Raw genomic sequence first — 26106 nt, forward strand, 5'->3', positions numbered from 1 at the left:
TCAGGGTGATGGCCATACATTCCTGGCCCGGGGCTGCTATACCAAAATACCACAAGCTGGGGAGGGGGCGCTTTAAACAGCAGGAATATATTCCCTCACAACTCTGGAGGGGGACATAAAAAATCCAGGTGTCAGCAGGGCCATGCTCCCTTTGAAGGCCCTGGGGGTGAATCTGTCCCGTGCCTCTCTCCCAGCAACCCGTGGTGCTCCCTAGCATGTACACACACCACTTGGAGCTCTGTGTTGTCACCTATTGTTCCCTCCCTGCGTGCGTGTCTGTGTCCCTTCTGTTCTTATAAGGACATCAGTCATGCTGGACAGAGGGCCTGCCCTGCTCCAGGGCAGCAGAGACCCTATTTCCAAATGAGGCCACAGACACAGGTATCAGAGGTTAGGGGGCTGCAAACCAATCCATAACAGGCAATTACTAGAAGGCTTGAAACCCCTTTGAAAGAGCCCTTTGGGGACTACAGGGTGGCTCGGCAGTTGAATGTCTGCCTTTGGCTCAGGTCATGATCCTGGGATCCTGGGATCGAGTCCCACATCGGGCTCCCTGCAAGGACCCTGCTTCTCCCTCTACCTGTGTCTCTGCCTCTCTCTCTGTGTGTCTCCCATGAATAAATAAACACAGTCTTTAAAAAAAAGAGAGAGAGAGAAGAAGAAAGAGCCCTTCCGTGATGGTTAAGAAAATACACTTTGGGGGCATGAGGAACAGTTAGATTAGGAGGGTTATCCAGACCCTAGTGATGAATATCCAGACTTGGCCGAGGTCTGAGCAGTGGCAGAGGAGCAGTGGCCGAGAAGCAGTGGCCAAGCAGGTGTAGGTGGCCTGGGAGTGGGTGCATCCTTGGAGAAGGATGCAGAGCAGCATCTCCCACCTGGGGCCTCCTTCCTGGCCATGATGTGACCTCTCAGGATCGTGGGGAGGGGGATGGCATACTGATGGACTAGAAGGAATAGGAGGAGGAGGGATGCAGGGGGCACACGCCAGAGGAGGCCACTTGGGGCTGTGCGCAAATATTTCTTGCTGCTTCTTCCACGCAGGACAGAACCAAAGAGCATGAGCAGACATAAGCAGAAGTGATATGCATCACTTCTGGGAGAAGCATAGAATTTGCCAGGTCCCCGTGCCCTCTACTATGATGAGGGCAGCATTTCCAGGGCTGGCCCCTGAGCCGATCCAGCTTCCCAGGATTCCACACTCAGAAACACCCTGCGCTTGTCTAATTCTCCATTTTGCCATCTTTGAATTCTTAGTAACTTTGGAGCAATGTTTGCATTCTCATTTTGCAATGAGCCCTGCAAATCTACTAGCTGCTCTTGCCCCAGAGTGAAGACAGCACTCAGCAGAGCCTTAGCCAGCCCGTGGGAACACGCCTCATATACCAGAAATCCATGTTTATCTTAAACCCCAGAGATTGAGGGGGTTGTTTTGTTACCAGAACCTAGCTCAGCCTGCCCTAACTGCTCCAGGAGGCAACCCCAAGGCCCAGGGCTTCTGGAGAGGAGAAGAAGGAGTCTGGATGGAAGAGGTGGGAGCCGCGTGTGAGCACCCCCTTCCTGAGTTCCAAACTCTGGGTGAGATTTGCTTGGGAAGGATTTTTGTTCTATCCCCACAGCTGCCACCTTGCTCACTCAGTCTAGGCTACTTTGGTGTAAGTCGTGGTTAAAAAGTGTCAGAGAGGGTGGGCAGACTGGGTCCCCTTAGTAGGGCAGGTGGCTCAGCCTCTCCAGGCTCCAACTCCGTACCTGCAGAGTGGAACTGGCAGTGACAGCTTCTCCCTCATGGGGCCACTGTGAGGGTCCGAGTCCATACTCAGCTTTTGCTCTCGGTTTTGTTGTGGACTAATGGAGGGCGTGCAGCTTCCCCCAGTACTGGCCTCTCTGATTCCTCTGAGTCTCACCCGTGAGGTGAGAGTGGAGCAGTCTAGGGACTTTCTCCATGGAAGCATTTAGAAAAGGGAGTACCTGGCAAAGAAGAGGCTTCCTGGGGGTTCCAGCAAGCCAAGGGGTGCAGAGGCGAGCACCCCCAGGACTGAAACTCAGGCTGGGACTGAGGACCAGGAGCCAGGTGCTGATATCATGATGGCATGAAGGAAAGGAAGGAAGGCCGGCCCTAAGCCCTTGTAGGAATCAATACCACACGTGGATCACACTGAGAGCTCGCCGTGCCCCTCAGGCTCTCTGCAGAGCTACGGCTGGTGGATCTGCCCTCTTTGTCATGCTGCGCCCTTCACACCAGTCGCTAGCATGGTCACTTCCCATGCATGTCTATTTCAAGGTTAACACTTGACTTTGTGGATGACTTTCGCGGCTCCCTCTCATCAGAAATCCCGAACTGCTCAAGGTAAGCCTGGATGACATAGTTCAGAACATGCAACTCAATATTCTCTCCCCAATCACGAGGCTGATGATATCAGCCCAGATCCTGGGCTGACATTTGGGAGACTAGTCATCCCATCCTCCCTCCACCTCCACCTGTTGTTCAGCTTCATCCACAGAGAGACAATTGGCCTGTTTTTATTTGTGTGCCTCTAGTGACGGGGAGCGCATTCACTCTCATAGCTATTGCGCTGAAACCTAAGCCTTGTGAAATACCCCAGTGCTGATCCCTGGAGCCTTGCAGAAGGAACAATTGCTCCTGCACAGGTTAGCCTGACTGGGGCAGAATAGATGAGCGTGCGCATGTGTGGACAAGAGCTAGAGACAGGGCTGGGCTGTAGTGCGCACTTCGGCAGCACATATACTAAAAACAGGGCTGGGCTGTAGCATAACACACAATTCAGTGCTCATGGACCTGAAGTCATTTATCGCTTTTATGTTTCTTTAAAAGCCTCCAGTCTCCTCTCTCCTTTAAAATCTTACTCTGTGCTCTGCTTCATCCTAGAAGCGATGGTGAGTCTCCCCAGTTCATGAGCAGAATCAAAATTTTTACAAATGCCCATACCAACTGAGTTATCCTGGATCCAGCTTTGCAGAGGGTCACTGCAAAAGCCGTGGTGTTGGTAAAGCAGTGAGATTCTAAACAACTTGTTTCAGCATCATGCCTGGTCAGTTACCTGCTGACCTCTTAATGCCGTGTAACAAACAGTCCCAGCAGCCTTGGATTGCTCGTGCATCTAGGCTGCTGACGGAGGTGGCTCTGCTGGTCTGGGCTGGGATCACCCACATGTCTGGGGTTTGGCTGGCTGTCGGCTGACCTAGGCTGGCCTCAGCTGGGATAAGTCGGGCATCTCGGCCCTGCTCCACCCCCGTCTCTCACCCTCCAGAAGGCGGGTTTCTATATGTACTTCTCCCAGTGACTGCAGGGGGTGGGAGAGAGCAAAGACAACCATAGAAGTGCATTTCAAGGCTCTGTATCCTCTGTGCTGACATATTGGCCAAAGCATGCCGCGTGGGTGGTCCAGAGTCAGTGCTGGGGGGATCTGCAAGGTCAGGTGGTAAAGGACAAGGATGCAGGGGGCTGAAGGTTTGGTGTCATTGTTCCAATCTACCACCATGACTCTGGGCTTGGGCCACACTTCTTTCTAACAAGATGGCAAGTAAAGCAGGGTTGATTGAGGTTTACACAAAATGCATTAACTGGACTCCTCTGGTTTGAGTGGCTGCTATTAATTCATAAGGAACCATGTCCAAAAGATACTGGGTAGCTCTGATTCAGATTTTCATCCTAAGGAAGTCTCTGGGTGGTGGCCAAAGATGTATGCGCCAGGGTTGCCTTGGCTGAAGGTTGAAAACTCCAGCAGCCATCAGTAAAAGACCAGTGAGCAGATGAGGATACATGTATGCAATGGCCAAAGCAAGTTGCAAAGGAAATAAAAGTGCATACGTGATGCCCTGGAAAGTAATAAATGATAGGGAAAGAAATAGGTAGGGGTGGGGGACAGGTATGGGGACCAGGAAAAAGGAGCCAGGGCTGTGACCTTAAGATCATGGGGTGAAGGCAAAATAGGGTTTCAGGCAGAGGGAGAGGCATGTACAAAGGCCCAGCAAATGTGAAGAGTCCTGATGTTTTTGATTCTGCCACCAGCTTTCTCCATGTCCTTCTCTGTCCCACCTTGGTCCCTCTTCCCTCAGTCCACAAGCCTTGGTCTCCTGCCCACCCCACCCCACCTTGCCCCATGGACACTTCGGCCATCACACCCTCTCCAGTGGGTCAAAATAGCTTCCTTATTCTCCAGGTTGGAGCTATTACCAAGAGGTTACCTTGGCTGCTCAAGGGTCATTCCATTCTCCAGAGATGAGCCAGCCAGGGACAAGGCCAGAGGGGCTGCAGCCATGCAAGATCTGCTGGGTTTGCCCTTTTAATTAAGGACATTAGCTAGAGTTCCCAAGAGGTGAGTGATAGGAAGGAAGGGATCTGGAGGCGGCCTGGGACACAGGAAACACAATGGGCTCTGCAAGCTGATGGAGGTAGCTTCCCCTGGACCTGTCACTTACCTGCTTCATGACACGTCACTTTACCTGAGTCTCAGTGTCGCCCTGTATGGGAGAATGGTGCCCAGGTACTATTAGTATCGTTGCTGCTGTTCCCTCTCCCTTCCCCTTTTTTCTGGCTCTGCGTAGGACAAAACCACAGAGGTGTTTCCACCGGGGCCCAAGCTTCTGTTTAGCATGCAGAAGCCTGTGTTTTTTCACAAACCCTCTTTTGAATTTTAGATTATAGATTTGATTAAGGATTCAAGATATTAGACTATGAGAATACAAGGAATGTTCCTTTTCCGGCTGTGGATCCAGTTTTCTCCCCAACTGCACCCCCCTCCGCCTTCTGTTTCCTGGGCTTTGTGGGCTGGTGCCCAGGACCTGTATGGCTGGCAGAGACTGCCCCCACCCGCCCACTGCCCCCAGCCCTTCCTCACAGGTCCTGGTGATGGCGACCAGACAGCACCTTTGTAAAATCAGGCCTGTGTTCCTTCCTTCCTTCATTCATTCGCTAGGTCAGAACTCATCACTTGCACTAGCGGGCAGGGTGTCAGAAGCAGGGAAGCGGGGAGCCATAGACAGCCCCTGAGCTGCCCTCAAGAACGGGGAGTTCTCACCGTCCTAAATGCAGTGTTGGTAACCGTGACAGCTCCTCACTCAACGCTTGCCACAAGCACTGTCCACGTATTTTCCCATTTCTTCCTCCTCACAGCCAAACCCTCGCTACCTGTCTACACCTTCCCAAGCCCCTGCCTCGGGTGCTGGACAGGCTGGGCAGCCCAGGAGAGGGGGTCTCTTCCCAAAGAACAGAGACAGAGAGGGACAGCCGCGGTGGCCGTCTCCCTGTGCCGGGCCGTGTGCTGCACCACGGCAGGCTGAGGCAGTCTCTGGGATTTGGGAAGTGGTCTCTGGTCACCTGCGAGTGGCTCTGTGCTGGATGGCACAGGACATCAGTCTTCACCTGGGGACATTGAGACGAACACGGAGAGCTCCCACTGTGGACCAGGGTGAGGCTGTGCGTGTGGACTGATCATTACAGGACCGAGAATAAAGACCTGGGCATCTGCTCATGTGCCCACTGTATAGAAGGGGAAACTGAGTCTCCGGGAAGATAAATAACTTGTTCTGATTCTCATGGCAAGAATGGGGTAGGGCGGGGATTGAATTCAGATCTATATCACATGACCAGTAGAGGCATCCCCTCTGCCTCCTGAGTAACAAATGCTTGGAAGAAGGAAAGAGAATTGGTACAGTGCCCACGCTCAAGAGCTGACAGTGGGTACAGCTTGCCAGAAGCCTGCGTCTGCCATTATGCTGACTTTTTTAATGCTTTCTTATTTCATCAATTTTTGACATATGTGTACACCATAAAGCCATAACCACCCTCAAGATCATGAACATACCAATTACCCCAGAAGTCTCCTCAAACCACTGGATAATCTGTCTCTGCTTTCAGCCTCCACTCCCACCGCTCCGTCTGTCCCAGGCAACCGCCGATCTTTCTGTCCCTTACAGATTCCTTTGCCTCTTCTAGTATTCTGTAGGAATGAAATCATACAGTATGTCATCTGGTGTGTCTGGCTTCTTTCACTCGGCATCGTACCCTAGATGTTCATCCAAGGTTTAGCAAGTATCAATAGTTCATCCCTTTTTTATCGCTAAGTAGTATTCCATTGTGTAAGAGCATCTGTTGATCCATTAGCCTTCTGGGGAGTGTTCGTTAATTGCTTCCAGGTTTGCACTGTTACAGTTTTGAGTTGTGAACATTGGTGTAGTCTTTATATGGACATACGCTTTCGGGTATCTTGGGTAAATAAACTAGGAATGGAATGGCTTGACTGTCTGGTAGTGGTATGTTTTTAAAGATTTTCAAACCTGCAAACTGTTCTCTGAAGAGGCTGTGCTATTTCCATGCCCAATGGGAGCAAGAGATGAGAATTTCTTTTTCTCTGTGGCCCCACAACACCTGGTATGGACCACCTTTGAAATTCTGGACTTTCTCATAGCTGTGCTGCGGTATCTCATTATGATTTGAATTTGCATTTTCTTGATGATGAATGATGTTGAGCATCTTTTCATGTACTTATTTGTCACCTCTATACCTTCTTTGCTCACATGCCTGAACAACCTATTTCGGTCCACTTTGCTAATTAGGCTTTTTCTTTGGAGGTCATTGGAACATCTATTTTGAGCAGGTGCCCATTTTTCTATCAGGTTTTTTGTTTTCTTATTATTGACTTTTGAGAGCTCTTTGTATATTCTGGATACAAGTACTTTCTCAGATGCATCTTGTGCAAATGTTTTCTCCCATTCTGTGTACACATACAGTCCCTCAATATTGGTTTTTCGAAGAGCAGTTCTTCATTTGTAAAAAGTCCAATGTAGCAATATTTTCTTTTATGAGATCATGATTTGAGTGTTGTTTCAAAGATGCTTTGCCTAACCCAATCTCGCAAAGGTTTTCATCAGTGAAGGGGCCACTTCTGATGCTCTTTATTTCTTAATATACCCACATTCCCCTCTGGTATGATTTTCCTTTGACCAGCAGGGCTTCTTTTAACATTTCTCACAGAGAAATTGTTTCAGCTTTCATGTGTCCTGCTTTGGAAAATACTCACCTTTGTTTTTGAAAAATATTTACCCTGGACGTGGAACTGTAGACACATTTTTACTTTTATTTTCTTTCCATACTCTAAAGGGACTGCTTCACTCTGGAAGATGTTCAGTCACAAATTTTTCAAAGGTTTTCTGTCCCCTCCCTTCCTTCAGAGCTTCCAAGTACATGGGTATTGGTTTCCTTGAAGTTTCTCCGCAGCTTGCTATGCTCCCTTCTATTTTTAAATGCTCTTTTTCTCTGTGTTTGACTTAATAGTTTTTAATTTCTCTGTCTTCATGTTCACTAATATTTTCTGCTGCAATGTCTAAGCTGCAGTTAATGCCAACCAGTCTTTGATCCCAACGTTGTATTTTTTCATTTCTGGAATTTGTTTGAATATCTTTTGTGTCTCCACCTAATGTGCTCACTCTCTCTTCTAGGTTATTGGGCATATATGAAATATAATTATAAAAGCCCTTTTAATGTTCTTGTCATTTTGGGGTCAGTTTCAACTGATTGATTTCCCTCCTCATTATGGGCTATATGTTCCTACTTCTTTGCATGCCTGATATTTGGATCGCAGGCCAGCTGTTGTGAATTTTACCCTTGCAATGGCTGGATATCTTTGTTATTTCTATAAATTTTGTTGAGGCTTTGTTCCTGGATGCACTTAAGTTACTTGGAGTAACTTAAGTTACTAGAGTTTGATCCTTTGAGGTCTTGCTTGTAAGCTTTGTCATGTGGGACCCAAGAAGTGTTTGGTTTGAGACTAATTATTGCCCACTACCAAGGCAATACCCTTCTGAGAGGTCTGCCTGAGTGAACAGAGGTTATTCCTGGATGCTCCATCAGTATACTTCTCCTCAGGTCATTTTCTCATGAGCATGTGCTGATAGGGATTCAGCCAAATACTGGAGGATAACCCTCTGTAAATCTCTGTAGCTCTTTTTATATGCAACCCTCTCCTGTCTGGTATGCTGCTCTGCAAGCTGTAGCTTTCTTGGCCTCCTGGACACCCAGCCCCATCTCTGCAACTCAAGAACATCCCCAATCTACCTGGGTTACCCCTCTCTGTGCTGTGGCCTGGAATCTCTCTCCAAGCAATAAGCTGGGGTAATTATAAGACTCATCTAGAGGGCTTGCCATATCCCTGGGACTGCTGTTCTTTGTTGGTTTGTGTCCACTATCTTGAAAAACTTTGTTTCATGTAATTTTTATTTTGTTTTCAGATGAGAGGGTAAATCCAGGCCCTGCCACTTCATCTTGGCTGGAAGCAAACATCCTCGGATAGCCAAGTTTAAGTAAAATAAAGAATGTGAAGAGGGCTTCTGAAAGTGGTGTCATCGTGACTCTTATTTGGGACCAGGCCTTCTGATGGGTCCTCTTCGTGGATCATCTCTCCCCAACACTAGCAGATAGTGCTCTACTTACTCACAGAGTGGGTAAGTGAGGTCCTAGGACTTTGTGGGAGCTGTCCAAGGTAAGAGATCAGAGATTTGAATACAGGTCTATCTGATTATACTTGCTCTTTTACCTCACCATCTTGCTGTTCACTCAAGGGCCAGAATGAATGAATGAATGAATGAACAAATGGAGTGGTAGGATCAACTATATGCATGCATGCTGGAGCATTTAGCATACCTATGGGTCCCCTCATTTCTCATAAATAATCGAAAATGTCAGTGCTAAAAGGGAAGGCTTGTAAATCATTTTGACCCATTTGAGAAGCTCAAGGAAAGCAAGGAATTTACCTTTAGCCACACAGCCCGGGAATCAGCCCTGAAATAAAATCACTTCTCCTGCTTTTCTTTTTCAATTGAGGCTCATAGAGCAAGAACAGAATTCCGACTATGTATGTGTGTGTAGATAATATTTGGCTTTAAAGATGTATTCAAATATGTCTCTTTCACCCAGGCTTGCAAAACAGTCGGGTTTTATTTGGACAAATTAGGCTTGAGTGCATGGAAGAGCTCTGGGTGAGGGGAGAGAGGTCAGAGCTAACAAGGAGAAATAAAGCAGGGATGTTCGGTTAGGCTGTGTCGAGGCTTATTTAGAAAACATGCTCAGTCCACTTTCCCCTGCAGCTGTAACTTAATCTGGAAAGCTCCCCCCCCCCAGACTTACTCCAGGCTGCTCTCACTCGGTTGACCTGCTGGGACTGTTTCCTTAGAAAGCCAGTTTGGAAGCAAAACCATTAAAAATGGCTTGCATTAAGGGGCTTTCCAGTTCGGGCTGAGAGGGGACCTAGGAATGAACACAAGTGTTGGAATGAAATACAGTCCAACCTGGGTACGATAATGTATTAATTTGGAGTCTTTCTTTCATAGATTATATGATCCCATTCAAACTAGATTAATACGTGTATATGTATGTAGACACACACACAAATATATACACACACCATGCACTATATATATAATTTGTCCCTATGACTACAAAGTCTGGGTGGAGTACTTGCAGATCAACTGAATCCAGCTGTTCCTGTTCCCTTTGAAAATAAAGTTATCATTGCCATTACCAAAGGAATCTGTAGTTTAGAAAGAAATTTTTGAAATATACTAAGAAGTGGGAAAAACATAAAAATCACCTCAAACCTGTCATCCAGGAGTAACCAGCCTTTTGTTGCTGAGCTTTAAAAAAAAGTCCTTAAGATTGCTAGATATGTAGAAACTGTAAATTCTTATGTTTGCCCCCTTTTTTTTTCCTGATGCTAAAAGCAATAAACACTCACAGTGAAACATTTGGGAAAGAGAAAAATACGGAGTGGAGACAATCAATCAGAATCCAACTAAGAACACTGTTTCTGTTGACTTGATGGGATTTGCTTTTAACTCTCCACTGCCTTTGTGTGGGTGATATATACTGTATAGCATATACATACGATATGAATATGTAGATGAATAATTGAAAATATATTAATATTATTCAGTTATTCATTTACATTATCTCTGTATTATATACAATCATTCATTATATATTTAGTGTATATTCAATTATTCAATATATATTATTGAATATATATCCAATTTCTATTTAATTACTCAATATAAGTTTGAATATATGTATTCAATGTATATTCAATACATATATACATGTGTGTGGAGATATATTGATATATATATATATATATATATATATATCTCGAAAGAGAGAAAGAGAGTGAAACATTAACTTTGGGTCATTTAAGGATCCCAGACAAAAGGCAACAGTTAGATGTCATCTAACATCTACCACTGGACAACCAATTGATCTCTCTTGATTTAAATAAAGCCCAATGACTCAGACCAGTCAATGCCAGTTTTATATTTAGAAAACAATTTCTCAACTTCCTGAGTAGTAAAAGTAGCTTTTGTGCTGCTCTCTGCAGCTCTGCTGTTGCGGACAGAGAACAGGACATGTGGTTTCGTGCCCTCCCCCAGTGAGTGCCCATCCACCACCCACACCCTGTGTCAACGTTTCCATCACCATTGCTGGCAAGGTCTGAGACAGAATGGCTATGTTTTATAAGTGATTCATGTGTCCCGGGAGCAGTGAGCGTAAGGTGAAGGAGTACCTACGCGTCCAGTGCTCTGTTCGGATCCAGCAACAGCCCAGAAAGCCTCCTTGAGCCTGGGCTTCTTCACTGACCCCATTAAAGAGATTATCGAGTCCCAGGTGTGTTCTACTTTAAAGGTACACGAATACATCTTGCTCCTGGAGGCTTGGAGACAATCTGCTCATATCTGGGCAAATTTGGCTTGGTAGTGAGACTGGGGCAATGACCAGCTAAACCTCGCACATTCTTTTAAGGGCAGTCGAGAGAAAGCTTGGTTAAGAATTCTATGCATCCCTGCTCCGTGCTGAGTGTGTGAGGAACTGCTTCTAGGGCCGGGGCAGACAGAGCTTTCAGTAGCCCTGATGTGGGGAATGAGATAGGCCTTCCACAAATCCCTTTCGATCTTCCAGATTATGTGGGAAGATCCTGCTTGTTACTGCTCTGTTTTTAACACCCCTCTAGCACTTGCTAATCTCCCTTTTTAGCAGCAAGGAGGCTTCAAACACAGAACTTTGAGCAAGATGTGGTATGTGACCAGCCACCTATAATAGCATGGTATTACTGGATTCTTGTATACTCACTCTAGGGGACCTTGGCTGTAAGATGCATTGTTATCTTTGCATAGTCCTAAGGAAAAAAAAAAAGGATTCCTATTATTGTAAAAGACCATTCATTATAAACTACATCCCATTTCAAAACTGCATTTAAAATGTAAAAGAAAGAGAGACAAAATAATACAAACAACAACAAAACCCTATATATCCTATTTATGGTAAAATTCAATATTTTCACTGTTTCTATATTTGTGCTTGCCTTCTATTTATAGCTAGTGAGAGGGCTTTCTGTTTTAAGAGGTCACTTAAGTTAGTTTTCATTTAAATATGTCTTTTAAGGAAAATATTAAAATTACATTATTTTTTTCATTTTAATCATTTAATTGTTATTGGAAGCCTATGTGGCTGAGTTGGTTAAGACTGACTCTTGATTTCAGCTCAGGTCATGTTCTCAGGATTGTGAGATTGAGCCTCGAGTTGGACTCTGTGCTCAGTGTGCCATCTGCTTGAAATTCTCTCTCCCTCTGCTCCTTCCCCTATTCATGCTCTCAATAAATTAAATAATTTTAGAAACCTTTTAAAAGTAATTTAATTATAATCATTTTATTTCACAAAATTGCTATACATTAAATTAGATATAAAACACATGTGTTTATTAGATAGATGTATTTATTTATTTATTTAAAGAAAAATCTTAAGCAAACTATAGCATGGCTGATACAGAGAGTGCCAGCTGGATTATGAACTAAAGGTTGGGAATCTCCACTACAAATGATTTGGAAAAGCATGGGCACTTAATCACATAGTCTGCAAACCTTTCCAAATACTGGATGGGGGTGGGGAGTCTCTTTTGGCTGGAGGTACCCTAACTATTTTGTTTATTTCCATCCTTCTGGCGTATGGGGGAAATGAGATGGAGGAGGAAGAGGGACGTCCTTCCATCACTGAGTATGGGTCTGTCCTCAGGAATCCAGCTGGACAGTCCACCACCAACTAAATGTTCCCGTTCCAGGGGAGAAGTCAGCCATGGAGAATCTCCCTCAGTAATATTTCCTCTCTTTATTTATCAGGATCACACACTAAGCCACACTGTTCCCTGCATTGTTCAAGTGGAATCTTTTGCTGGGCCCAAACCAAGAAATGGTTTAGGTGCAAATGCTTTGGGATCATCATTTAGCCATTTTTTGAGTTCTAAATTTTGATTTGCCCATTTTTTGGCTGGAATACCTCTAGGTAATTTTTTTTCAAGAAGGGAAGATGAGAGGCACCTGGCTGCTCAGTGAGTGGAACATGTAACTCTTGAACTCAGAGTCGTGAGTTCAAGACCCACATTGGGTATGGAGATTACTTAAATAAAACTTAAAAAAAAAAAAAGAAGGGCAGATGAGAATATGTTTGTTTGTTTGTATTTCACATCTTTAAACGTGTCAGAATTTCTTCTGTAGTTTTCATACATTAAAAATAGTTTGGCTGGGTATAAAATTCTTAGATCACAAATTATATCCTTTTACTATTCCTTTACAGGGGGTGGGGAGAGGGCCTTTAATTTTGCAAAGGAGAAATCCTAGTCTTTTGAAGGTAGAATGATTCTTTTAATGTTTAATTTTTCCTATCTAAATTTCTATAGGACTTTTACTTTACCTTTGAGATTCAAAGCCAGAATTCATCTAGCCATGTTCATCTTTTTATTATGTTATCTATAATGTGGTGATGCTTTTCAAGACTCATTCTCAAGATTTTTTAAACTCTGGGATGTTTCTGTTGCATCTTTGATTAATGCTGAACGTATAATGACTCCCTTTCAGGATGGCTATTATAATTAATTGAGATTTCTCCCATAGTACAATTTGGATGATTCCCGGTACCTACTAAGTGCTCAAAATTCTAAACCCCATTTATGTTTCCTTCATATTCAGTTTTGGGATAATTAGTCTTCTTATTAGAATAAGTTTGATATTTATTCATAAATTGGTGTCACCCATGATTATTTTCATCAGATCCTCACTCTTGTGTCCAAGGCAGGGCACTTTATGATCTCCTGGAACACATGAGACACCTCCAACTCAATAAAATGGGCCTTGAGATTTTACCAGGATCTCTAGGAAGGCACCAGGCTTTTAGTCTCATAAAAACAACAGCAGACTCTCACGAAACATTTTGAGAATAGAGATATTTGTTCTGAACCTTCAGTGAGTGAGAAGGCATTCAGTAACAGATAAATTCTTTCTTTCTACAAGTGCAATTAGGCTTGCTCAGCAAATGTAAACAGGATAAAAGAGTATCTCTTAAGAGAGGAAGAACTTTTTTTCAAGCAGTTATTAAAGACACATCTACAAATTGCATATATGTTAATTATAAATCAAGTACTCTAGAAACACCCATTGATAAATGATTTCTATGCAAATTATAAATCACTTAAGAGAGCTCATTCACAAAATGATCTGTGTGCTAAGTACAAATCAAGCACCTTAAACATACACATATACAAATGGTATATGTGCTAATTACAAAAGACACTTTAGAGACCCTCATTTACAAATTAAATATGTGCTCACTGCCCACTAAATACTTTAGAAAATTCTGTGCACCAATGATGATTTTCATGCTAATTACACTGCAAATAATTTGAAATGCGTATTTGCAAATAATTCATGTGCTAATTACACAACAAACACTTTAAAAACACTAACGTACAAAGGATTTATGTGATAATGATATACCAAACACCTTAGAAACCCCCAAATACAATTGATTTATGTCTAATTACACACCAGACACTTCAGGAACACCCATGTGCAAATGATTTATGTGCTAATTACACCAACACTTAATTTCAAAAATGTCAAACAACAAATTACTTGTATGCTAATCACAAATCCAAACACTTCCTTGCAATTGATTTATGTACTAATTATTAGCTGTTCTTATCTCTTTCCTTTAAGGAGCCACTGTCATCGATAGATTGACAGCTTTCTTCTGCTTGGTACTCATTATGAATATAAATAAAATTTGAGTTTGTAATGAAAAGATTTTAGGACCCTCTCTTTATCCTCCCCTCCTCCCTCAATCTTGTCCAGTTATTACAGTCTGATCATATTTTGACATATTGCAAATCTTCAGAACCATCTCATAGAGCAGGCTCAGAAGTATTATCTAGGGTAAAAATAATTCTCTTTCCTTTGTCTCTTTGGAACCATGCAAAGAAATTAATAAATGAATTACAGGTACTTATTAGTCACTCAGTCTATGTAATAATCTTGCACATTCAAGGGGACTATTGCTGCCTTCAATTTATTTATACATATATGTTATTATTTTTTCTGTCATGACCATTATGCCTTTATGCCCCCTCCAACATGGGCTAACCTACAAAAGGTTTCCATATCCATTATCTTCTTGGCCTCACATCTTATGAAAAGGCAAGAAATCAAGAATAGGGGGTAACAGAGGTGCCTGGGTATCTCAGTCGGAGTTAAGTGTCCGACTCTTGGTTTCAGCTCAGGTCATGATCTCAGAGTTATGAGATCAAGCCCTGGGATAGGATCTGTGCTCAGTGGGGAATCTGCTTGTGATTCTCCTTCTCCCTCTGCCCTTCCCCCCAGTAAATAAATAAATCTTTAAAAAAAGAGAGAATAGGGGTGAGAGTTTCCAATTTTACAGATGGGAGCCTTGAGGCTCAGGGAAGCAAAGAGGTATTTCTCCCACCAGACCTCATTCTGAAGTCTGCTAGACTCAGCAGCAGTCCTGCCTGGTTTCTAGCTGGCATTTCCCACACAAGAAAACCTCAAGCTGTCCTCCTTCCAGAAGCCTCTAGAAACCAAACATCCATACTGCCTATTGCATCACTACCCCATTCTCTCTCCTCTCCCAGCAGGCATCCCCAGGTCCCAGGTTCTCGGCCTCTCCATACCACACTGGCGTTCCAAGCCAGACTGTGGGCCTCAGCACACTTCTCACCTCTTTAAGAGTGAAAATGTATATCCCAGAGATTGGGACTTAATTGACTGATTAATAACAGAAAACCTAATTGAATGCTCCCAGCTTGTATGTACGATGTCTTAATGTTAGAGCCTTGGGAATAAACGCACAGCAGGGGAGTCTGAACTGCAGCACAAGTGGTAGCATGTTCAATTTAAGAGTCAATCTCATTATACAGGAAGCTGTTCCCTTTATCCCCCTGGAAAAGCTTGCGCTCTCAAACCAGATTCCCCTCGTACCAGCATCCTTGACTCTGTTCTGTCTGGGGAAGATGCAAATGCAGGGGGGGGGGGAGTGGAATCCTCTCTCTCTCTCTCCTTTATTATTTGTTCTCTCGACTGCATATCTGAGCAGCTCCGCAAATATTCATGAGATGCCACCGTGGGGTCTGTGAAGAGAGCAGTCATGGGCCCTGGGAGGTGAGGGGTAATTTGGCATCACGGGCACTGAAGGGTGACGTGGGCAGTGAGGTGCCTCCAAGTCAGGCGTCTAACTACAGACTAGCTACAGACTTCAACTTTCATAAGTCTCCAGGGCAGCCTAACTGGAAGCCTTCTGATGCTCAGAGAGCTGAGGCAGGTGTTGTGGGCTGGGTCCAGAGTGATAGGGAGGAGTGGGGGAAGGCTTCTGAGCCCCATCTGGTGCTCCTACCACTCGTCGGATGGTGTGCCCCTGAACCAGGGCTGTGGCCTCCTTGGTGTCTGTATCAGTCAACTCATGCTGCTATAACAAAGTACTATCAATTTGAGTCCCTTAAAGAACAGAAATGTACTGTCTCACAGCTTTGGAGGCTGAAGGCCCAAGATCAAGGTGGGGGTTCTTTGGTCCTCTCTCCTTGGCTTGCAGATGGCCATCTTCTCACTGTGTCTGTCCTTCCTCTGTGCATGCACCCCCTCATGTCTCTGTGGGTCCAAATTTTCTCTTCTTATGAGGACACCAGTCAGATCAAATTGGGGCCTGGTCTAATGAACTCATTTTAAATTATCACCACTTTATAAACCCCACCTCAAAATGCAGTCTCATTCTGAGGTCCAGGGGGTTAAGACTTCAGCCCCATGTAAATTTAGGGGGGACATAATTCATCCTACCGAGGCATCCCTGCTTAGGTAGCTACAAGATCCTTCAAGCTCAACATGCCCAAACTCAGCCTCATGACTTTGCACCTCTGCTCAGCCTCCTGGTTCCCTTTTATCTTCCGCAATAGGCAGAGGGACATTCATACTAGTTGGAGGGCCAGGTCACGCTCATTATTTCTCTTATGCCCTCTCCCCCTGCTCCATCATCTCCAACCCTTCCCATGGACCTAAGTCCCCAGACACCACAGCCCCAAGCCCACATTCCCTCATCTCTCTGGGCCTCTACTGCAGCTCCAGAACTGTCTCCCAGCATCCCCTATGTGCCTGTGGCCCATTGTGCAGAGCAGCAAGGGGGAGCTTCTACAGTGCACATCTGAATGTGTGTCTTCCCTCCCCAGCTTGCACATTCACCCTTCCCTCTCCTCCCTCACCCAGCTGTGAGGTCAGTCCCGTCACTGTCTTCTGGTGGGCCTGTGAGTAAAGTGCCAGCTGCATCTCAACCTCCTCTGCCTTCTCTTCCCTTCTCTGTCTTAGGATTGAGTCCTTGTCCATTCCTCTTCTCTTCCCATTGCCCTCCTGGACACTCACCCACATCCACAGCTTCTGTTACCTGCCAACTCCTAGCAGCTAGCTGCCCTAGGTCACTCCCCAAACCCAGGCCTCTTGCCCACCTTTCAAAGCCAAGCATCTCATGTGCTTTCATCTACAATCTCTAATCAAGACACCACCCATGTGGAGTAAATATTTGCAATGAGATACTTGGTGGAGCAGAACTTATCATTATTTTATTTTAATTGAACAAGCCTTCCAGCCACTTCCCTAAGTGACCTTAGTAAGTGACCCTTAGATAAACTTTTGTATCATAAAAGAGCCACATTCATGGTCCCTCTGGTTAAGGTGATGGACATCCATTGCTCAGGAGCAGGTGCAAAAGAGACTTCTGATATGAAAAGGAAGGAGGTCAGATTCATTTCCTTTCACGATTCCACATGAACTTCTCGGCAAGACTGGGGAGATCCTGGAAGAAGCAAACTGGCTGGTGAGAACATTGAGAGAGCCCTGCAAGTGGAGTTCACTGGGAAGGAAGAAAGAGTCCAGACTAGTGATGGAGCCCCCACAATAACATTCAGGTGTTTGGGAAAGGGGGTAATGACTGAAGCCAGTGGACCCTCTAGCCACAGCCCTGTAAAGAGCTGTGGAGCAATTGTGACCTCTAAGAGACTTTGTCTGAGACCTCATGCATGGGGAGCAGCCCTGTCATCTGGGCAGGGGTCTGAAGCAGCATCCTCAAAGCAGAAGGGGTGGGCCAAGCTGTGCCATGCTAGTGTTCAACAGCACCACCCTGTGGGGACTGAAACTTTACAGAACAGGCTCTAGTTCATTCTCTGCCCCATTTCCACAGCAGAAATGACCCATTTGCTGACAAAGGAGGTCACTGCAAGAGAGCAGATGGACAGGTTAAGGTTCTTGGTAAATCTAGTGAGCATAGGTTTGATGGATACATTGGAACATTTAAAAGAGACTTGAGTTTCACAAAAGAAGACCCTCCAAATGTTCACTAAACATTTCAGAATGGTTCAGCATCATTTCATCATCAGGAAAATAAAAATTTAAGCCGTAGTGACTGAGTCACATATAGAGATGTTGAGTCACTATGTTATACATACACCAGAAAGTAATGCAACACTGCATGCTAACTATCCTGGTATTAAAATTAAAGACCTAGGGGTGCCTGGGTGGCTCAGTCGGTTAAGTGTCTGACTTTGGCTCAGGTCAGGATCTTGGGATCCTGGGATTGAGCCCCAAGTCAGGCTCCCTGCTCAGCAGGGAGTCTGCTTCCTCTTCTCTCTCTGTCCCTTCCCCACTGCTCATGCTCTCTCTCTCTTTCTCTAAAATAAATAAAATCTTCATTAAAAATTAAATACATACTATAAAAAGGAAATAAACGGAAATAAACCACACTGACACATCACCACATGTCCTCCAGAAAGGCTGAAGTCAAAGAACTGATATCATCAAGTGTTGAAGAAGACACAGAGCAACTGGAAATCTCATACTCACTGGTCAGAGAGCGCCTTGGCTCAACCACTTGGGAAGACTATTCATCAGTAGGCTGAATGCACAGATGATGACCCAAGAGTTTCACTTCTGGATCACTGTACGTGTATATATACGGAAAAAGTGGGATTTCACCAAGGACCTATCAGAATATTCATATTCAGGAACATAGTAAGCACAAACATTATAATTTAAAATTGAAAATGACCCAAATACCCACCAGAAGGCAGAGGATAAATAAACTGTGGTTTATCCATAAAATGGAATACTACTCAGAGAGATAAAGAACAAGAACCAGGAGATGCATGAGGAAGAGAAACGGGAAGAGAAACATGGGACAACATGGAATTGTGGATGGAAAAGAATCCAGACACACCAAATAGAGTGTATAATGGTCGGTTCTATTTATATGAAATTCAAGAACTGGCAAGGCTAATGGACAATGATAGGAGTTAGAAGGTGGTTTCCTTTGGGAGGACAAACAATGACCAAGACATAAGGGGCCTCGAGGAGACTGTCAAAGCAAGCTCCTGAAATATTCTTGTCTCCATCTGGCAGTGGTTGTGTGGGTATTGCTAGTGACTGAATTGCGTTGCCCCAAGGACATAGATGATGCCCCAGCCCCGAATGCCACTGTCTTGGGAAATAAGGACTTTGGGAGGTAACCAAAGTTAAATGAGGTCACAAGAGGGGGGAGGTCATAACAAGACCAGTGTCCTCATAGGAAGAAGTCTCAGAGAGTTTTCTCTCTTTGTCTCTCTCTCTCTTCATCTCTGTCTCTCTCCACACATATGCACGAGGAGAGACCATGTGAGGACACAGTGAGAAGGCAGCCAGCTGTAACCCAGGAAGAGAGTTCTTACCAGGAACTCTCAGTCAGACCCCTCGACCTTGGACTTCCAGGCTCCTGATCTATGAGAAAATCAACTTCTTTGTTTAAGCCACCGGGTCTGCAGTGTGTTGTGATGGCAGCCCAAGAAGGTGAAGACAGGTATATACATTTGTTAAATTGCACTGAACAATTTGTGCCTTTCCTGCTGTATAAGTGAAACTTCATTAGAGCAGTGGGTAAAAAAGAGAGGAAGGGGCAGCATGGCTTCATTGGAACCCCTAGCTGAGGGGTAGGTGACAGGGGTTGCCTATTTTTGTGCCCACTTGACTGAAAAGAAAAGTGAGAGTGACCTTGGTGAAGTGACATGTGGCTGCCATGGCAGAGCAGGGGACTCAGAAGCCAGTTCAGTTTGGTGAGCACTGGTGATGGGTGCCCTCTGCCAAGCCCTGAGCTGGGTAATGGGGTCATGATGTAAGGGTCCCAGGGGGCCTCCAGGGGGACCCCAGGTCTGACAAGCAGCTACTTACAACATGGCACGGTCCACACTGAGATGGCTTCATGAGGATGCCAAAGGACCACCTAGCAGCCCAAGATGCTGGGAGGAGGGGGCTTCTGAGCCAAGATGCAAGAGGTTGCCAGATAGAGTCTGCATTTGGACCCCGTCTCCACATCTGTCCAGGGAGGTTTCCAGAATTTGCTCCTTCAGATGTAGTCCACAGGCCAGCAGCATCCGTGTCACCTGGGGGCTCACTGAAAAGGCAGTATTGTGGTCCTACCCAGACTGACTGCATTAGAACCTGCATTTTAACAAGATCCCCTGGGGAAAGCGTGGGCTGCATATTTCCAAAGGGCATGGGAGCCAGAGAGAGGTGTGAACAAGGAGTGATGCCCTCTGAATCACCCTCTCTCCATCCTGGCTGCAAACTCTTTTGAGCACCCAGCCCTGGACCCCCACCCAACTGCCACTGACCCAGGTGAGCGGATCCCCAGGGACTTTGTGTCTACACTCACCTCCCCTTACCCGCGGGTCTCTCTCCAGCAGCCGTGTGAGCAAACAATTAGGCACTGATTGGAAAATGGGCTGCTTACCTGCGAAGAAAGAGGGTTTCTCTTCTCGGAGACCTTGGACAAAGGCTTCCAGGGTGGCTAATTACCTGATAGGTAGCAAGGCTCTCACCTACCGGGCCTTTTAGCTTGGTTAATAAAGCAATTTGCCTGGCCTTTGTCCCTCTCTTGTTGTGATTTCTTGGCTGACACAGCTTTTACAAAAGGAGAAAGTTATACAAAGCCTGCTTCCCCCACATTTCAGCAACTAGGAGGAGGGAGGAGGAGAAGCACCTGGGGATCCTCCAGTTCTCTCCAGGCCAGCGACAGAGCCCCTGCTGGATGGGAAAGGTGAGAGCCCCCTTCCTTGGGTCTGTAGACCCAACAGGGCATGTGAATTACTGGACATACTTTGTAGGTTATCCCAAGAATTAATTTAAATAAGATCGTATATGTAAAGGGAGCTTAGTAAAATGTAAAGCTCTATTTAAATGATAGTGGCTATTTTTTTAGAGCAGATAATTGAAATTTAATGGGGCCATCTTTATTCAAAAATACATACCGTCTAACAAGGAGGGTGTCCAGGCCTTCCAGGTGAGATTTAGGGGTTTCCTGGGACATAGGACTTTCACTGCTAATATCTGGACACCCCCCAGAAAACCAGGGCAGTTGGTCCCCCCGACTATTCCAGGCACTGGGAATATAGCCATAAGCAAGACTTGGGGTCTTGTTCTCATGGAGCCGAGGGTCCAATCGAAAGAAAAGGAAAGAAACAATTAAACAAAATAGTACCCGTGATAAACGTTATGGTGGAAACAAAGAAAGGCCTGCAGTAGGGAGTCCAGGAAGACTTCTCTGAGGCTGGATGAATGACAAGTGTCAGCCACTTGAAAAGGTGTGTGTGTGTGTGTGTGTGTGTGTGTGTGTGTGGTGGTTGAGAGAGGTGTCCTAGGAAGATGTGGTGGCAGGTGCAAAGGTCCTGAGGCAAGGCAGTGTTTGGTGTGTATGAGAAACTGGAGGTTGTGTGGCTGGAGTGTGTGTGTGTGTACACCTGCTAGGGGCAGTGAGAGGACATGTGATTGAAGTAGAAGAGGCGAGCAAAGGCTGGACCATTCAGAACTCACAAGGCCAAGGTGGGAGTTTAAAGTTTACTCTTGCAGTAGAAAAGCATTGAAGGATTAATCCTGTTATTCTTTTTTCTAACTCCCTAAGTCAAATACTCTGCTCATTACCTCTCGGTTTCCCTTCCTTTGTGCCAAGTACATCATGAATCTATATATCTACCAAGAAGCACAGCAATAGCTGCTTTGCATAATTTTTGCTGTATATTTTTGCTGTCATTCAGGACTAAATATTTGGTAAATTCCATTACAATACCTTCTTTGTCTAAAAGCATTTAAATTCTAAACATATGGGGAGGAGAAAGGTGTCTACCTTTTTTCTCCCCCCCCCCCGCCCCGCCATTATGATCTCTAAGAACAAGATGCAGATTTTTTGACACACAGTGAGGCTTGCCTTGCAGGCTGGCACGTGACACGTAGTCCATGTGTGACTGAAAATATTTTGTATTCTCTAATCATTTGAAGGCAGGTGGTTATAACATCAAATTTACCAATTTTGTCATTTGGATCCCCTAGGTCCTTATTAACTTTTTGTCTTCTCTATTCATTTCTAAGACCCATGCTAACCACTTCTCATTAAATCATGATATGGATTTGCCTATTGTCTTCGGTCAATTTCTTAAACCATTTTTTGAAGTTTTGTTATAGGGCATATATAAATCCAAAAGAGTTACCTTGCTGGCTATTCTGGAGGGTATCATGCTGAGTGAAGTAAGCCAGTCGGAGAAGGACAAACATTATATTCTTGCCTCTTAATGTGATGCAATGACTCTCTAATAATTTCTCTGATATCAACATCGCTCCCAATGGGGTTTTTTTTCTAGGTTACCATTTATCTGGTTTAACTTTTTATATCTTTTACTTTCAATGATTGGTTTCCTTTTGACTTAGGCAAGTCACTTAAAAATAGTTAGGTTGATTTTAAAAATTTTGTCTCAATTCAAACTAAGAACCTATTTTAACACATGATTTGCGAGAAAAGTACATTTATGGTGATTTTTGAAATATTTTGACCTGTTTCTTCTCCTTACTCATGTTCTATTGTGTGATACTTCCTTTATAATCTTTCCCATGTCCTTTGTATTTAATTTTACTGATTAAGAGATAATATTTTTTTATTGTCCTGGTGGTAACCTATATACTTTTCACATTCAAACTTGCCTGAAATTCTAAGAATAATCAGTGTCCTAATTTGCTTTCAGCAGAAGACATTTAGAACTCCAAATCCCTACTTTCTTCCAAAGAGAGTATTAAATATCATATAAGATTATATAAATTGTGTAATTCATAGAATATAATTTGTAATATGATATTTCAGTTCCTTTTTTCTCAAATCCTTCTAAAAGACAAATATTATAATATCTTTGTACTCTGTATGTCAGTTTGGATTTTTTAATATATTTACTAATTTCCCTCCTCACCAGTGCTTGGTCCGTTCTATCCCTCCCTTCCCGACATTCCAAATTCTTCCATTCTTTGATAATGCAGTGAATGTCTCTGAGAAGTAAGCCTTCTCCATTTTTGTTTGAACATGTCTATATTTAGCCCCTAATCTTCAATAATTGTTTAGTGTAAAAAAATATATAAGCCAAACAGTTATTTTCCCTGGGCACTTGGAAAATCTTATTCATGGCCTCCTGGTATCCAGTGGTGCTGAAGACAAGTCTGTTGTCAGTTTGATTCTTTTCCTTTGAGGGTCATTTGTCTTTTCTGTCTGGCGGCTTTCACGGTTTCTCTCTGTCTTTGGTGTAATGTAATTGCCCTGTGATGTATCTAAGTAAAACACAAAACCTGTTTATGTATTTATTGAGTGGGAGTACTCTGTGTGATTCTTCAATCTGAAAACACAGCTTTTTGCCATTCTGCCTTTATCTCTTTAACTTACGCTCTTTCAGAGGTTCTATTACCCTTATGTTGAACTCTATTGCTGTGTTCTACATTTGTCTCATTTACTTTCCCTCTGCCCCATCTCTTTATTTCTCTCTGCTGCATCTAGGATGGTTTATTAAAACATATCTCTTATTCACTATTTCCCTCTTGCCCCCTATAATCTGCTGTTGGTTTTATCTGTTGAGTTTTTTTTATTTTGTTTTTTAGAGAGAGAGAGAGAGAAGAAGAAGAAAGAAGAAGAAGAAGAAGAAGAAGAAGAAGAAGAAGAAGAAGAAGAAGAAGAAGAAGAGAGAAAGAATCTCAGCACAGAGACTGATGTGGGGCTCAGTCTCACAACCCTGAGACTGTGACCTGAGCCAAAATCAAGAGTCAAGTGCTTAACTGACTGAGCCAGTCAGGTGCCTCTTAGCCACTGAGTGTTTCATTGCAGTAATAGATAAATGATAGAGCCAATTCATAGATAAAATATTCATAATAACATATATTTTGAATAAATACCCTTTGGTTCTTTCCCAATACGCCTTTATGACATCTTCATTTTCATTGTTTTCTTATACTTCTTTTGTGTCTTTAATCTCTTTAGATAAAGCTATTTTTATATATTTTATTTTATTTTTATATTTTTAAAGATTTTATTTATTTATTCATGAAAGACACACAGAGAGAGGCAGAGACATAGGCAGAGGGAGAACAGGCTCCCTGCGGAGACCCTGATGCAGGACTTGATCCCAGGGTCCCGGGATCATGCCCTGAGCCAAAAGCAGACACTCAGCCACCGAGCCACCCAGGGGTCCCAATAACGCTATTTTTTTAAAATCTCTTTTAGATTGCTCTATATGTTTGAGTTCTCCAGCGACTAATTTTTTAGTGATTTGTTTTAGGTGATTTGTTTCCTCTGCTCATCTGTAATTTTTGTTGTGAGCTCCTCTGCAGCAGAGCTGATTGCTCTGGGGGATCCCAGTGTGCTCTGAGTTACGGTATGATCCACAATGAGTGCTTTCTGGACTTCTACTTCCTGTGGCTGAAGCGATTTCAATTCAATTTCACGTGTGGTCCTCATAGTACACAGAGAATGGACATCTGTACCCCACACCCATAAATGAGGCAGGAGAAGATACCAAGTTCTTTGGGGGAAATTTTATTTTCCTTTTATGACTCTTTGTACTCCTATCTAAAGTTCAATACCACCAGATTCCTACCTGCTGCCCTCGGCTGGGGAGAGGATGAAGATTTTTGAATTTGTGTGATCTAGGAGCACTTCTCCAACACTAGGGTAGAGGGGAGGTGAGTGCAGTTTTTCAGGACCTACTCTGGCATCTCTGGTCCACTGTGGTGTTAGAACTTCAGATCCCAGAGCCAGGGTCTCTCCCTGCTCTGACCCTGGCAGGCTAATTTCATGCCAGCTACCCATATGGTTCTGGCTTCGATCTTTGTCTTTGTGTCCTGATTCTAGCATTTTTTCTTCTTCTTTGATCATGCTAGGAGCATTTTTATCATTGTGTCTATTATTTCATTATTACATTGGATCTAGAATTCTGTGTTTGTATCAAATGACAGGAACATCTATACCAGCTCACCCTGCTGCTGAACATCTTCCATGATCTGTTTTTTCCTTTAGTAAAATATATACATGGAAGCACAACATAAAAGCATTTAAAAAGGCACACATTCTGATGTTCACCATAATGCAGAGCTCAAAGGATGTTCACAAGGTCAACATATCCACGTATGTCCCACTCAGATGAAGAGGTTACAACCTACACTCTAGAAATCTAGAAACCCTCCTCACACCTCATTCTACTCAATATGCCCCAGGGGTAGTAACCCTTACCTAGCCTGGGTCCCCACACATTTGTTTTGCCCCTTCTTGATTTTTATAAAATGGAACCAGACAGTGTGTTTTCTTGTGTGTCCTACTCGATTCAGTCAACATCATGTTTGTGAGATTCACCTGTGCTCTTGTGTGTAGCTGCAGATCACTCACTGCACCACTATAAGGGATTCCATCATGGAGCAGCCCATCGTCTATGCATCCATTCTCCTACTGATGAGCAGTGTGTGGGTACCCCAGCTACTGCTGCTATGAGTATTTGCCCAACATATGGACACATGAATGTTGGGAAGTGGAAATGCTGGCTTGCAGGTAAAGGCATCTCCAGGTCTACTGCTACAATCCTTCAGGCCCCCTTGAAATTGAATGTCTTTTTTCAGCTATCCTCAAGGTCCTTGAGTACCAGATCCCTGTCATTATTCATTGCTTCAGGTCCAGTACTTTGTACACAGTAGGTGCTTAATAAGTGCTTGTTGACTACATGAAGGAATAAATGAGTAGAACTGGCAAGGAGCCCAGATGGCACATCCGGTCCTATTTATCCCTCCCACCCCTACTTGCTCCATGACACCTGCAGAGTCCCTAGAGCAAAGAGAGTGATCCCACTCTGGTGCAGGGAGAGGAGCCAGCCCTGCATGAGAGGAGGAAAGGAAGGACAGGGAGCTCGCTCACCCAGCCCAGTGCTGGCCATCGGGGTCTCCAGCCTCACTTGCATCCCCAGCAGGCTCCCCTCACCTTTCTCCCCAGGCCACCCACTATCACGACAGCCTCTCCATCTCTTGATATGGCCAGAGCGTGTGCCCTTCAGTCACCAAGGAGCCCTGGCCCCCAGAAACTTCAACCAGATATGTCCCTTTGCTTAACGTGGGATGTCAGGCAGCCCAGAAAGGTGTTTTCGTTCCCAGTCTCCTGTTGTCTTCAGAACCGTCTGAAAGCTGACAGGTCTGGGAAAGGAGGTAATTCCCCTCCAAGCTGATCAATATAAGTGCCTCATGGTGCCTGGCGCCCATGTCAAACACAGGGCGTTCAGCATCAGAGTGCTTGCAAGACTTGACTCAGTTCTTTTTTTTTTTTTTTCTTTTCCTAATTTCCCTTTTTTCTTTTTTCTTTTTTTTCTTTTTTGATCTTTCAGGCCAGTAAGGACATATGACATATCAAAGTCACAAAAT

This window comes from Canis aureus, chromosome 27 (genome assembly GCF_053574225.1).
Source record: "Canis aureus isolate CA01 chromosome 27, VMU_Caureus_v.1.0, whole genome shotgun sequence".
NCBI lineage: Eukaryota > Metazoa > Chordata > Mammalia > Carnivora > Canidae > Canis > Canis aureus.